At 36.9% G+C, this 10,695-nt stretch overlaps 1 non-coding gene across 1 annotated transcript; it reads right to left on the bottom strand.

Moving 5' to 3' along the window:
- Positions 1-10,290: 10,290 nt before the first annotated feature.
- LOC117797212 lies at positions 10,291-10,472 on the bottom strand. The gene has a single exon (XR_004622126.1). It is a non-coding gene; the product is annotated as a U2 spliceosomal RNA (small nuclear RNA).
- Between the last annotated feature and the right edge of the window lie 223 nt (positions 10,473-10,695).

Raw genomic sequence — 10,695 nt, 5'->3', positions numbered from 1 at the left:
CTTTAGCTATTCAGGGTCTTATGTGGCTCCATACAAATTTTAGGATTGTTTGTTCTAGCTTTGTGAAAAAAGCTGATGGTATTTTGAGAGGAATTTCATTGAATGTGTAGATTGCTTTGGGTATCATAGACATTTTAACACTATTAGCTCTTCCAATCCAGGAGCATGGAATGTTTTTCCATTTCTTTGTGTCATCTTCAATTATTTATTGGTGTTCTATAGTTTTCAGAGTATAGATCTCTTGCCTCTTTGGTTAGGTTTATTCCTAGGTATCTTATGATTTTTGGTGCAATTGTAAATGGGATCAATTCCTTGATTTCTCTTTTTTTCTGCTTCATTATCAGTGTATACAAATGCAACAGATTTCTGTACGTTGATACTGTATCCTGTGACTTTACTGAATTCATGTATCAGTTCTAGCAATTTTTTGGTGGAGTCTGTTGGGTGAGAAAATCAAACTATTATTGGAATTTACTAACTTTCTGTCTGACACCTCTGAAGACACTGATATCAAAGAATAGCAAGGAAAAAAGGATATGTTGGTCCTTTAAAATAAAATACACTCTTATTTTTGAGATTCAAACATATGGTAGGTTTAATGTTACCCTATAAATATTTTTACTTAAAAATAAATTTGTTTGATATATAAATATGATTTGTACATCTTACCTATAAGTGTATTAGAATTATGCTAGTGCAATCAGCTGAATAATAAAAAGTTCAGGGGTGCCTGGGTGGCTCAGTCGGTTAAGCATCTGCCTCTGGCTCAGGTCATGATTCCCAGGGTCCTGGGATCGAGTCCCTCGTTGGGCTCCCTGCTCAGCGCACAGCCTGCTTCTTCCTCTCCTGCTCCCCCTGCTTGTGTTCTCTTTCTCTCCCTCTGTTGAATAAATAAAAATAAAATCTTTTTAAATACTTCAGTTAATGAGCCAGTTTTCCATATATATGTTTGTTTGTTTTAAATTTCAAGTTGACAGTTCTATCAAAATATATGTGGGTTCTTTTTTTTTTTAAAGATTTTATTTATTTATTTGACAGATAGATAGAGAGAGAGCGTCAGTAGGCAGAGCAGCAGGCAGAGGGAGAGGGAGAAGCAGGCTCTCCCCTGAGCAGGGAGCCCAACGAAGGGCTCGATCCCAGGACCCCAGGATCAGGACCTGAGCCAAAGGCAGAAGCTTAATTGACTGAGCCACCGAGGCACCCTGAGGGTTCTAACACTAATCAATATTAGCTTGTTCTAAAGTTTTTACAAGTTGGGATGGGTCAGGGAAAGAGAAAAACAACAAAAAAATAAGAGTGTACTTTTTAATGAAAAACCTAACTATATTTGAAAAGGAAGTAAGTTGTCAGTTGCCTATTTTTTTCCCTAGGATTACAACAGGTTCCCAAAAGGCAAAGTCTGAAGCTGCTATAATATCTCCGGTAATGGTAAACTGAAGAACATCCACCGAGTAAAATTCATCAGGCACCAGCTCATTAAACAGCAAGGCCTTTGAGTTGCTGAGACTGGGAGATGTTTAATGGCTGAACAGAGGAGAGTTAAATGGGCCCAAACAGGAAGAGAAATATTTTCAGGAAATTACTCTTCACACAAATTGGGGTAAAATTACTCCTCCTATGCCTAGAGGGCACAGAGAATGCTGAGGGGATCAGAAATAATGCAGCCAACACTGAAAAGACAGATTGATTAAGATGAAGAGACAATTTTGTAATTCTATTAAAGTTGGCCTTCAGAATTTCAAAGAAAATATTGAAGGGAAGCCAAGCCTTCCATAGAAACCATCTGATAAAGACTCAGTATGTAAAGACTTCTTTAAAAGACTTTCAGCAATTGCATAGACAAAGAACTTGCTGCCTTTAGTGAAGAAGCCTTCCAGCAAGCACCTCGTACCCAGGGCAAGATGCCGTGGAATGTATGGCCCTGGAATGCAAATCTTGGAAGAGGAATAATGCAAACTAAACTAGAATCATTCTCTTAAACCAAAGTTACTTGATCTTTTCTGTATGACAGTATCATCTGAGATATTTTTAAAAAGTGACCAGAATCAAGCCTCACCTAACACAAAATTAAAATTTCCAGGTGATTCTAATGGGTCACTGGGTTTACTGCCCCATGAAGTGGCTAGCATTTATCTTTATATTATTTTCAAGAGAAATCTGGATAGTTATATCAGACCACACTTTATAGTCATTACTGCTTAATTATGTAACTGGTATGTCCCAGTGAACAAAAGCACCAAGAACGTACCTATATAACCACATGAGATTTACTGATTTTTTTCATCAAGAGCATCAGATCATTCTATGAGGAACCCTGGAGCTTCTCAGTAAGAGAGACCTAAGAAAGGCTTGCTGTGGTGTTTGAGATTGTCCTGTGTGTTTCGAGAGAGGGCTTAATGAAGAAAGGGTGTGTTCTGAACTGGGTGCTCTCAGGAAGCAGGGGCAACTTAATGATTGGGTTTAATAATTTTTATTTACAAGGTGGAAGAGACAAAAGTACTAGACATATCATTTGTAAGTGTAAGGAGCCCCACAATGAGCCAAGAGAAAGGAGCATATTAGATTATTTTTGTGGTAACACAGTGTCCTTTTCTTTGGCTTATGTTTAGAAATGAGGCCAGACTGATCTTGTTTTTTAATGTGTCCAAATATTTTTGACATTCTGTGAAATTTTTGTTATGTTATATTCAGTAGGGAACGTTATAGTCCAATTTTGAGCTGTCAGCTTCTAGAGCCTCTTGACCTCTTATGCTTATATAATAAAGTAAAAGACATTATTTTATTGGGGGGTGTGTTCAGTCATCCACAAGAAATCTTGCTATGTCTCTATAAAGTTTAGTATTTAAAAAATACACTTTCTATGTTTCATATACATATAGGCAAGGATGGATAGATTCTGAGCTTCTAATATGGAACATTGATAAATAAGAAAACAAGGTCCCTCACAGGATGCTTTAACACGATCTATTTCCTCCAGTATGATAGAGTTTGTTATGTTTTATTTTCACTAAGGACGACATTTGACATTACTTTCTCCTTTCAGCTTTACAACAAATCCTAAGCTACATGGTTTTCTATTGACTGTGTGTGTGGATAGGGGGTGGGAGGAGGGGTTTGTATATGTATTTGCATAAAAGAGGAAAATATTTTATCTTTTTTTTTTTTAAGAATTTTTATTTATTTATTTATTTGACAGAGACAGCCAGCGAGAGAGGGAACACAAGCAGGAGGAGTGGAAGAGGGAGAAGCAGGCTCCTAGAGGAGGAGCCTGATGTGGGGCTCGATTCCAGAACGCTGGGATCACGCCCTGAGCCAAAGGCAGATTCTTAATAACTGCGACACCCGGGTGCCCCGGAAAATATTTTCTCTTTATCATTACTGGGTTGTGATTATCTTCTGGCTCCAGGAGGGTAGAATTTCTAATATACATTCCAGGAAGAAAAGGGAAATCCTAATTTAAAACTGTATCAAGATTGACTTCGTGAAGAGAAATGGGCAAAGAGACAAGAGGAAGTACATATCTACTTAATAAGATCAATTAATCCATGTATTAGAGATGAGAAAAGTACCTAAAAATTTATTCTGCATGTGATTTGATGATACTTTTCCTGGGAAGTTGATACTTTTTAAATATCATAAGGAAACATTCAACCCTAAATATCAACATAAACAGCATATACAAAATATGAGAAAAGCAGTTCCCCATGACATGGGAACAGTGCCCTTAAAATGAAAAAGTAAAGAAAGAAGAGAGCAGGATACAGTGGTTTTTCAAGCAGAAGTTTTAGCAGTATACAAGCAAGGCAGTGTGAAAAACAATTCTGCATGAGGGATACTACAAGCAGTTTGGAAAAGAGCAATGTGAAATTAAATCGGGAAAGGTAGACAGATATTCTTGTGAATTCTGGCCAAAAAAAAGTCTACAGCCTTTTAAAAAATTAGTAACAGCATTCTCAGATTAACATCAAGGAATGTGAAGGCCATTTAGTATTTGGCATTTTTTCTACACTAGAAATTTTAGTATGAATTTCAGAGTAATAAAATAGAAGATAATTTTTGAATGGGGAGACTACTGCAATAATCTAGAGGAAGAATGATAGGGCTTAAATTTAAGGGAGGAGCCATGGAAGTGGGGAGGATGGGATAGGAAGGAGAAATGTTAATGAAGTGAAATAAAAATGCTTTGTGTGTCATTAGAGGGTGTGAGATTGCTCTATTATTTCTCATTTGCATGTCGAAGGAGAAAGGTGTCATTAACTAAGATTGGAGATGCTGAAGCTGGAGCAAGATTGAAAGTGAAAGTAGGAAGAAGGAGAATGAAGTGAGTAGATGAGATCAGAACTCTTTGAAGAGAGAGCTCAGTGGAAATGTAATTTGGGAATTACATGGTAGCTACAGGAGTGATAATACCCTGGAGGGAGAAAATAAGAGAGTTAGTAAAGGATAAAAGTTACCAACATTAAGGAAGAGGACCAAAAACAAATGATGGAACGGAAATGTTCATGGAGGTGAGAAAACAAACATTTGGTGCTGAGAAACCAAGGAAAGAGACGCTCCGGAGCTTAGGGGAATCCAGAGTGAATGGAGCTGACAGTCACTGCAGTTAGCTTTATCCTCATTGTTGCCATTGAAAGATTCTTTTACATCTTTCCAGTATATTTTAGTGGAATATAGAACTAAAAACCAGATTGCAGTGGGTGGAAAGAGCAAATATGATGTGAGGAACATAAGACAGGAAATATGCTCTCATATTAAAAAAAAATCACACACATACACCATAAAAACGGAAAACGAGGGTGACATAGGGAGGGAAAGTTAGGTTGGAGAAAGAGTGTATCTTTTTATTGTTGCAGGACAATAAAGCGTTGTTGTTTTATTCATCAATAAGGTAAATATTATTGAGTACTTAATATGTAACGGGTACTAAATAAAATTGGTATCATACTAAACATGATATTGTTATGTGACATTTTTCCCTTAAAATTCAGGACTATTATCCCATGTGATTTAATATGATTTGGAGATATGTAGACAGATACAGATAATAGATATAGATTTGTTTTATATTAGTGTTTTATAATACAGTTATAGATATATTTTATATACTTGGGATGTTTCAAATGTGAATATCATTAATAACATTTAATTAGTATCTTTGCAGATAGATAAATAAAAATAGTAGATAAATAAGTAGATAAATAAAAATAGTTACTTGTTGAAGGGTGCATGGGTTTTTTTCCATAAAAAATCCTAGGGAGTCATTTTTTATTGACTCATCCCCCAGCATCTAGAAGGCATAGCAATCTGCTTTGGATTTCTGGGTCTCAATACCAAGTTGCCAAGCAGAATTTCTTCCCTTGCAGCCTAGCGAAGCTTTCATAACTTTAAATCCTTATCAAAACAGCAGCATATCAAGACACCAACTGAAAAGGTTATAACAATTCACATATAAAACGAGATTATGCGAAATGTAGTATTTTTTCCTTACATTGTACAGGAGATATCTCAACAAACCACTAGGCCCACAGAAATTTCATTGAGAAAATAAGCCTTTGCATTTTTGTGCGGTTTCTGTCCCACACTTTGGCACGCATGTGTCTTAGACATCTAGATTGTCTATTATCTCTGCACTTTGGGTTATGTCAGCATAAGGTCACCACTCCAAAAGGCCCACAATGTGTATGTTGCAGGGTCAGATGGAAGAACTCTGAAGCCTAAATCACAGCAGAGAGGGAGGGGTGATAGAAATAACCCTGAGGCAAGAGCATCCATGTCCCCAAGCGCTCTGGGATCTGACTCTACAAATTTGGGGAAATGACATCAGTCATGGGTGAGGCCTGAGTTGAATCAGCTTCACCTCTCTGGGTAACTGCCTCAGGTGAGATGTTCAGGAAGAGCATTAACACACTCGATACAAAAGTGGGGGGCAACTGGTCCAGGTATCACATCCCCCTTGTCCATCTCACATATCTCCACTTCATGTATCATGACTCTTGCTGCTATCAGAGACTCAGTGCGTTCTGTTCGGTGCTCTCAGATTTTGCATAACTGTCCTGTCAATGCTGTGAATTCTACTGATGCAATGCATTGTGAACAGACATTCATTTGATTCAGGTATCTTAGCTCTGCCGCTGCCTGGGATGGATACTTGTAGCACTGAACTAGAGAGTCCCTGAGTCTCTTTCTGGTTTCCAACAGAGTTCAGGTAGGCAAGCGAGTCATGCTCTTTGAACTCTACGGCACTCTGGAGATGCTGCCTGAACTGCTCAGCTTTTGAAACCATCCTGTCCTCATAGAGCATCCATCAGTAAAAACAGAGGTTTTCCCAAACCATCCTGACTTATTTTAATACAGCAACTTTTGATCATTATTCATCAAATTTTGTTTAAATGGTGCAAATACTAAACCAGATAGAATGCCAGATAAATAGGCATAAAACAGGATTTCCCCAGGCAAACTAGACATGCGGGTTCCCTATCAAGTTGATCCAGGAGTGCGAATGCCTCCAAGCACCTGGGTAGGAGCAAATGAAAAGCATCTGTGAAATAAGATAAAACCCCGGGGTTCAATTTTTTTTCTACACATAATTTTTCAAATACCTGAAGAAATAAGATAAACAGAGGAGAAACTAGCAGAAACAAAAACCAACAGAAAAAGATCCATAGGCACCTCAGATAATGGAATTAGGAAACAGATTATAAAATAAACTAAGCCAAGTCTGAAAATTTTTCCCGGGAAAGTGAAAAACTATAAAAATCGACCTAGCTGATGAAAAAGGAAACAATTTTATAACTGAAGAAAACAGACAAAATTTAGAACAAAATGGATAAATTTAGTATAATTTAATTCTATTTTCTTTCAACAATTAAAACATCTCACCATCTTTTGGCATTCAAAAAGCCGATGTAAACTCTAATCATAATTTCCTTGTATTTAATGTCTCCGTATCTTACAGCATCTCTTTTCACTTTATATTTGATATTCGGTAACACAAAAATTTGTCTAATTTGGTGCTTCTTCAACTTTAGGATTATATCATCCATTCTGAGAAGTTATCAGCCATATCACTTCTAATATCACCTTCTATTTTGTCCTAATAGAACTCCTTATAGATTGATGCAGGACCTTATTCTATCCCCCATTAGCATCCTTTCATCTTTTGCAACAAATTTTGCTAAAAACAATACATAATAATACCAGCTATCATGCTATGCATTAAAAGTGTGCCAAAAACTATGTGAGCATTTTACATGTAACTCTTAGGAATGATATTGGAATCTGAAAAACATAGACTAAGTAACTTGCTGATGGTCACGTTAGCAATTGAGCCGAATTCAGGTGGTTTCAGTTTTTCAGTTTTGTGTGCAATTTGCCCAAACAAAGTTTAATATTTATTTCAATTGTTGGAATTTTTTACGACTTTCTGTTTTGTTCCTTTTCAAATTCGTGTGCTTTTCAAAATGTACTATGAGTGCTTTATCAATTCTATTGCTTACCTTGTTGAACACATTAATACACATATTTTAAAGTATCTCTCATGTTGTTGTATTACCTGTTTCTTGGGTGTCAGATCTGTTATATCTACTTATTCTTCCTCATTGAATTTGTTTCTTTTTTGCTTTGTAAATTAGATTGTGGAGTGATCTTCAGCCAGCTTACTTATCCATGAGATTCCTTTTGTCCTCTGAGTTATCTACTAGTGTAGTATAGAAATGAAGGAAGTTTTGAGTTTCTTTTGCCTGAAATACCACTCTACGGTGATATTGTATACTTAACTAGTTAGGGACACCATGTCAATATTTCAAGTTACCTGAATAACTCAGTTAATGTACCTAGGGATCCGTACCAGCACGTGGCGTAGCCTGAGTTTCTCATTACTTGCCAGCGACACTTTTACCACACATATAACCTAGCCCGGAGTTGCTCACTTCCTTGATAGATGACTAGGCCAAGGGGTGCAATTATTTTAAACAATCTTCCATGAAATGATCTGCTCTTCCTTGGAGTTTCAGCTCCAAAGTAGAGAGGTGACCTGGGGCTCAGCCTCCTGGCTTACTTATTAACAACAGCCCTGCCCTGGTAGCTCCCCAAAGCTTTGCAGCTCCACTTTCTGTTCTATAATGACACTCTTTCCTTCTTCATTTCCAATATGCGGGAATTCCCTTTTTGCTATAAAGCTGAAGTATGCATTTAAAATATCCTTTTGTACTTCATGTAGATTTCAATGTGTTTGGAGTGATGATGACAGATGTCTTCAGCACTCTGTCCCAGAAGACGAACCTCTTGAATGGGAGGCTAGAAAGACAGTTCAATGCTGTGTCCTTTTGATTCATGGCTCAGGGAAATTTACCTGTATGTGCAGACCTACACTGTAGAAAGGCAATAGGACTCAGTAGCAAGCCTTCTCACTGGAAAATTCTACAATTTCTCCTATGCCTTTCAATCTACACTTGGCTTTATAGATTGGAAGAACATTTCAATAAACCATATTTTGGGTACCCTGGTGGGGAGGAACAGTGAAGGGGATGAATCCTCCACTTCAAGAATGACCAGCTTCCATAAAGAGACTATTGCCTTGAGTACCATGCTCTTCCTTACATTCTTTCTCTAAACTGAGGGGGTGATCACGTTTAGTGATCTGACCATAGGAAATGAAATAAAATAAAATAAATAAAATAAAGTAAAATGTTTTATTTGAAAGTCTGAATTTGGTAAAATAAATTCCACTAGACCTGTTTCAAAGTTTTCTATAAATGCCTAAGATAATTCAGGGTGTTTACCTTAAGACACATTTGCCTATCACTCCAGGTATTATCATATTATCATTTATTATTAAAATAATTACACATCTCAGAGTATTCTCCAAAAGATTATAACTTCTGAGAATACATTGGCTGGCACAGGGAAGTTCCATAATAAATAATATTTAGTAATAATTAAAATAATAACTCATGGTGACTAACATAATACAATAAGAAAACATTAAAAAAATAAAAAAATAAAACCCTCAAAAAATAAAATAAAAGTTATGCAATAATAAAAAATAATAACTCCTGAAAAATAGTAACTGTGCAATGGGTATTATTTAAGATCATAAATTAATCTTCAAAGACACTGCTATCAATTTAGAAATGACACATAAAGAAAGTCAGGATAACTTAAGGGTAATTATAAATCTTGGAATAATTCATTTGACTATGTTTTTGGGATGCAACATTTTTGCTTCTAGAATTCCTTGGTGACTACTCTAGCTCTTTAGCTTATATTAGAAATTGATAGCTCATTAACAGCTCATTAGGAATGCTGTTAATTGTGCAAAAGAAAGATATTCTGCATAGTAGATTCTTATTTGTGAAATGTGTTGAAGTTTGGGTCAGATTCAGCATTTCAGGGAGAATAAACATCTCTGCCTCGCAATAATGAAAAAGCACACACATGCAGGGTTAAAATGAGGGGGGAAAATGCCACAAGTTTAAATACATTTCAAAAAATATTAGAATGTGACATGCTTTCTTTCTGCTACTTTTTCTCTGACTGCCAATTTATAGAAGTTGCCTGTCAATCTCCATTTCCCTTCAAAACACATTCAGTTATCATTCATTCCAATGTTCTAATTATAAAAATCATTTGGGGGGCGCCTGGGTGGCACGGTGGTTAAGCGTCTGCCTTCGGCTCAGGGCGTGATCCCGGCGTTATGGGATCGAGCCCCACATCAGGCTCCTCCGCTATGAGCCTGCTTCTTCCTCTCCCACTCCCCCTGCTTGTGTTCCCTCTCTCTCTGGCAGTCTCTCTCTGTCAAATAAATAAATAAAATCTTTATTAAAAAAATCATTTGGATATTTGGAATTATTTGTCAATGGACAAAGCCAAGTCACATTTTATGAATAAACACATAAAAAGATTATTAAAATATTTTTAAAAATAAAGAAAAAATGATCCCAACGTTTTGTTTTGTTTTCGAAAAATAAAAACTTACGTATAAGAAAACAAAACTTAGGAGAGGAAATCACTAGACAGAAACAAAAACAAAGAAAGAGAAACAATGAGCAAAACCACTTCCACTGTTGGCTTATACTTGTGTTCATGTTTGTAGTACGTCAGACCATAGCGCATATATAAATATATATTCCACACACTCCTGCGTTGTTGTATTGACTCTCTTTTGCTGACTCTAGTTGCACCTGAATAGCGAAGGCACACAGCAGGCAGATGGTCTAAGGGCCGCCCGGTGGAGGCTCAGGAATCACCATATTGGGTCAACACAGCGGGAGCTGCCTGGTTATTCCTTCCGAGGGGTGCACCGGTCCTGTAATACAAGGCCCATGCATGGAGTGGACAGAGCACGCTCCTATTCCATCTCCCTGCTTCAAAAATCCATTTGATATATTGTCCTCGGGTAGAGCATGTATCAGATATTAAACTGGTAGGAACAGATACTACACTTGATATTAACCAAAAGGCTGAGAAGCGATGATCCCAAAGTTGTGAAAAATAGCCGCATCTATGCTTTGAGCCTGACTGGGGATAGAAAAAATATAGTCCAGGAACCGAATCCAGTCCATTACCTGTTTCTGTAAAGTTTTATTGGAACACAGCCACATTCTTCGTTTTGGACTTATCTATGGCTCTTTTCATGCTATAATAGTAGAATGCAGTAGTTGCAAAATATACCAAATGACCTGTAACACCTAAAAT

This window comes from Ailuropoda melanoleuca, chromosome 19 (genome assembly GCF_002007445.2).
Source record: "Ailuropoda melanoleuca isolate Jingjing chromosome 19, ASM200744v2, whole genome shotgun sequence".
NCBI classification, from domain to species: Eukaryota; Metazoa; Chordata; class Mammalia; order Carnivora; family Ursidae; genus Ailuropoda; species Ailuropoda melanoleuca.
This window is presented reverse-complemented; position numbering and strand designations above follow the sequence as displayed.